Source organism: Panulirus ornatus, chromosome 10 (genome assembly GCF_036320965.1).
Source record: "Panulirus ornatus isolate Po-2019 chromosome 10, ASM3632096v1, whole genome shotgun sequence".
NCBI lineage: Eukaryota > Metazoa > Arthropoda > Malacostraca > Decapoda > Palinuridae > Panulirus > Panulirus ornatus.
In genome coordinates this window covers 25,424,153-25,429,200 of record NC_092233.1, presented here as the reverse complement: position 1 = coordinate 25,429,200, position 5,048 = coordinate 25,424,153, and the positions used below count along the sequence as shown (strand labels likewise).

General features: G+C 39.8%; 1 non-coding gene across 1 annotated transcript; it reads right to left on the bottom strand.

The window, feature by feature from the left end:
* Nucleotides 1–283: 283 nt before the first annotated feature.
* TRNAE-CUC (transfer RNA glutamic acid (anticodon CUC)) lies at nt 284–355 on the bottom strand. Its single transcript has one exon. It is a non-coding gene; the product is annotated as a tRNA-Glu (tRNA).
* Nucleotides 356–5,048: the final 4,693 nt, after the last annotated feature.

Below are 5,048 nucleotides of genomic sequence, written 5' to 3'. Positions count from 1 at the left end.
CACTGTTTATGTCTGTAAATTGTTTCTCAGACGGACGTGTGTGTGGGCAGTTACGACCTTTGTAGCTGTGCACACTGTAGTCATGTATGTAGTCACGCGCGAGTCTGTCATTGGAACACCATGTGAAATTCATTGACTATCCCTGGCCACTTTTGGGTTTCTTCCATGCCACATTTGTGCTGATAACGTGCTTTTGTATCCCATACAAGTTTGATAAATCTGCAACTTCTTATGGGTAGTGTGTTAATTGTACGTTTTATTGAATAAAATCTAAATAAAATGCTTCCCGTGCCGGGAATCGAACCCGAGCCTCGCGGGTGAGAGCCGCGTATCCTAGCCACTAGACCACACGGGAGATGTTAGTTGATGGGAAAGAAGTCTTTAGATATCAGTAATCTGTACAACTAAAAGATTTAAGGACCAGATCGATTACAGTACGCTTGGGTATGGGACTAAAGTAGGCTTGAGTATGGGATTAAAGTAGGCTTGAGTATGGGATTAAAGTAGGCTTGGGTATGGGATTAATTTAGCCTTGGGTATGGGACTAAAGTAGGCTTGAGTATGGGAATAAAGTAGGCTTGGGTATGGGATTAATTTAGCCTTGGGTATGGGATTAAAGTAGGCTTGGGTATGGGAATAAAGTAGGCTTGGGTATGGGATTAAAGTAGCCTTGATATAGGATTAAAGTAGGCTTGGGTATGGGATTAAAGTATGCTTGGGTATGGGATTGAAGTAGGCTTGGGTATGGGATTAAAGTAGGCTTGGGTATGGGATTTGATTTGAGACGATAGTGTTTACTACCGAAGAAGGGTGGAGCAGGAAGCGTAGAATTCCTTAAGTGATGAGCGAAGTTTCAATTACTCCCGGATCCATTAGGCGTGTTACCTGCATCCTCTCATATAGTTATTTTCCTGCGTTCAAGTCTGGATGAGAAGAGGCTATGAGTTAGAACAGTCCGAGAGAGGAATGTGTAGTAGTGCGTGAACATGATTGAACTACATTTGCCAAGTGTGGGGATATGAGGCTGTACAATCAAAGCGTAGCGATCACCGTAAAATTTTGATGCCGTAATTTGAATAACTTCGTTAAGTACTGGCAGCTGATGTGGTGGATTGTCTCCACGAAACATATCGTGCCACATGTATAGAAAAATTACGTTAAATAGACTTACATGAACTATTGAAGTACGATTTCACCTGGATTGAACCAGTGCATGTGAAGCGTCTGGGGTAAAACATGGAAAGTTCTGTGGGGCCTGGATGTGGAAAGGGAGCTGTGGTTTCGGTTCATTACACATGACAGCTGGAGACTGAGTGTGAACGAATGTGGCATTTGTTGTCTTTTCCTAGCACTATCTCGCGGGGTATGCTATTTCATGTATGGCGGAGTGGCGATGAGAATGGATGAAGGCAGCAAGTATGAATATGTACATGTGTATATATGTATATGTCTGTGTATGTATATGTATGTATACGTTGAAATGTATAGGTATGTATATGCGCGTGTGCGGGCGTTTATGTATATACATGTGTATGTGGGTGGGTTGGGCCATTCTTTCGTCTGTTTCCTTGCGCTACGTCGCTAATGCGGGAGACGGCGATTAAGTATAATGTATATATATATATATATATATATATATATATATATATATATATATATATATATATATATATATTTATATCCCTGATGTGAAGCGACTGTTGTCAAAGCTCCGGCCGGAAAGTCTAGCATATTTAGATATTTTTAGCGTTAATTTATGCTGTGTTCTCCTGCCTGCATCCACGTGCCAAGAGATATACGTATGCTCACGTGTTGTTAACATTTTTGTGTTGAGATCTGGCTTCTGTGAATCAAATATTTTAGCAGTTATATCCTCCCATGAGCAGTGAGGGATTCTAATATGAATAACAACAAAGTGCAGAGAACTCCAAGCTAATCTCCCACACGGCAGCATTTGGTGTTTCTTCCAACAAAGTTTTTCCCCTTGACCTCGTAATGTGTCTGAGATGGACTCTAATTTTTTTGTTATCAAGGCGAAGTTGCGCTCGTCAGGTTGGTGATGATTGGCTGATTGCAACATGTCCGAATAACATAGTTGTATTTCAAATAATTACCAGATGATGTGAATCAACACTTACTTACAAAACTAAATTTCTCCTTCAGATGTATGGTATGTCATTTGATGATGCTAACATGTAAATGAATTATGAAGTTATGTGTAGGTAAGTCTAAATCAGAGTACAACATCCGTCCAAATCAACGACCTAAACTTGTTTTCGGATGCACGCTACTTCATTTGTAACTTCACAGTTTAGTGTAAATTGAGACAAATTACATTAAACATAAGAAGATATGTGTAATTATCGACTTTTTTTTTGGAAACCAGAATATACTTAAAACATGGAATTAATGAACCTCTTTGGAAACGATACTGGAAGAACAAATAATGATAATTTAAGTTAGGATGTAGCAAGAGTGGGAAGATCCAAAACCACGTTACAACAGGCTTCACCTTCTTCTAAAATCAGGGATTCTTAACCTGTGGTCCGTGGGCCACCGTGGTTCGTGAGCTATCACTAAATGTTTTACTAAAAACCCGAAATAAATTCAAACATCTGTTACATTATGGTTATTACTTGTGTAAAATAAGAATGTTTTTTTATTTCTATATGTATACATGATTCGATGACAGAACCTAAAATATGAAATATTTGTCGTAATGTACTAAAACATGTTGACTGAAAAAAAATATTGTCGTGAAACATGCTCATCCCTGGTTAGATCGTGCGTCTGTCAGACCAACCACGCTGCCGGAATGATGGAACGTTTATCATGCCGCCCTGAACGGTTAGGGATGGTCCACAGACCCTTTATGGTCCGCGTGTCAGAAAAGGGTAAGAACAACTCATCTAACTGTAGATGGCTTGGGTGAATGAGCAGTGTGGGAACTTGAAGATATATAATCTAGGTTTAAGAAAACTTGGACTTTTAAAGAAAGAAGACTTGTAATTTGTGGAACCTGAAGGTTAATTTTGAATTAACTTTGGGTTGGTATTCTTGTTTGTAAGTATTTGGTGATAGTACAGCATTACAAGCACCAAGTGGCGGGAATCGACTCCGAGCCGCGGTGATATTGTTGGACATACTTTGACCTGCACGTCTTAAAATTTTTTTCATGAGCGGAAATGTTCGCGAAGTGTATCGCTATCGTCAGGTATGGAACGTCCGTTGCTGCCTGGGAAAACTTTACGTGTAGTCACACGCTTCGGAGCTGTCATCATTTTCCCTAACCTCAGGAGTATAATCCCGTTGGAAGTAGAGGTTCTTGGATGCATTAATTGTTGTCGAATGCCAAGGCGTTGCCCGAGGCTGTTCCGTGAAGGCGCTCATTGTTTCAATGTTCTTTCGTGTAGTTATTCCGGTAGACATGGTGATGGCTAGGGTACAGCACCTTCCGGAAGCAGACTGTCCGAAACTGAGCGGGGTTCCTCTCATTGCCTTACGTAATTCGTGGCTTCACTGCGTGGGAATTCCTCCTCAAATAATATTTGATTTACTACATTTTTTAAGGTTGTATAGTTACGCTCTAAGAAAGACTGATGATGAAATGATTCGGTATATCACGGAAGTGTGAGCTTAAGACAGACCTGTGAGCACACTGGAGTGTAGTGGCCCTTCCTGTGGTTGCTTCGAGTCCTCATCAAATTCCTCATTGTGTGCAACTGTTAAACGCTGCAAGACGAGGCTTGAGTGAAGTAAATGTTTCTCGCACTACATATCTACCGCTGGTGACTAGATTTTTTTTCATTTATTTTTTTTGATAAGTTTGTATAATTTCTGTCGTACTGAAACTGTTAGCAACGTTCGAGATGGGTAAAAATGATGTTTGCACCTAGATAGACAAGAGACACGAGTATCGAAGAATCGTGATATGGCTGTAGACGTTTCGACTTTTGTCGCAGTGTTCCTAAATGTTATTTCTTTCACCCTAGCTTGGTCTGGGTCTAAGCTGCTCTGTTGTTCCCAAGACAAATTAGTTGGTTACGTTCGTATCCCGAGTCGTCCATGCCCTCTCACAGCCTGGTGAACATCTGGTGAGGTCTTCGTGGGGTCTTCACCACCACAGCCCCGGCTGATCAGGTGTTGTTGTAAGATATTGGTAAATTGAGTTCTTATATTTCTTGCCCAGGTGGTCCATCTGGCAGTGGGAGTTTAAGAATTTCTGGCCCCTGGTTTCCATTCATTTAAACTTTAGTCATTTTCAAGTCTTCTGTGTACCAGTGGGGAATGGCTGTATAGCGCAAATTCGGGAACTTATAGTATCCTCCAGGGATGTTCTTTCTATAGATTATGATATTCCTCAACTTCGCTATAAGGCGTGAAGTCTGTGATTTCACTCGATTCAGTATTTTCAAAGATAATTGTTTGGCCACAACGTTATATTTATGCTGGAGAGAAAAGAAGTGCCTCACGTATTAAAGATTCGCTATTGTTTCGTTTCCTTTGAAGTGGCAGCAATTGCTTTGTTATGCTCAATGAATCACTCCCAAATGTGTACACTTTTCTTACGGTATCCTGTACAAGTGTCTGTTTCTTCAGTTCTCCGGCAAGGAAGCAGGATGCTATTGTCAGTCGCTCACTGGAACATTTGATTCATGTCCACTTGTTTGTCTCTGTGTCATCTGTTAATGAGAATTTTATACTTGTACGTATTTTGCTTGTAAGTGTTGATATGATGTTGTGGTTTAGTATCTGCATCTGTTTCAAAGAAGGTAATGATGTTCACTTGATGTTCAAGAAGTTTTCTGAATTCCTGTAAAGACAGTTTTTTCTTAAAAAAGGTGTGTTAGAGAGACGTGGAAGAGTGATTTTTTTTCTTGAAACTTGGATTTTCCTAAAAAAGCTAATTGAAATTTCCATCCACCATAAATTCTGATGATAGTTTTTCCTTTACATGCCATCTTAGTGCAAAAATCTCCGTTGTCAGTATATATATATATATATATATATATATATATATATATATATATATATATATATAAAGCACT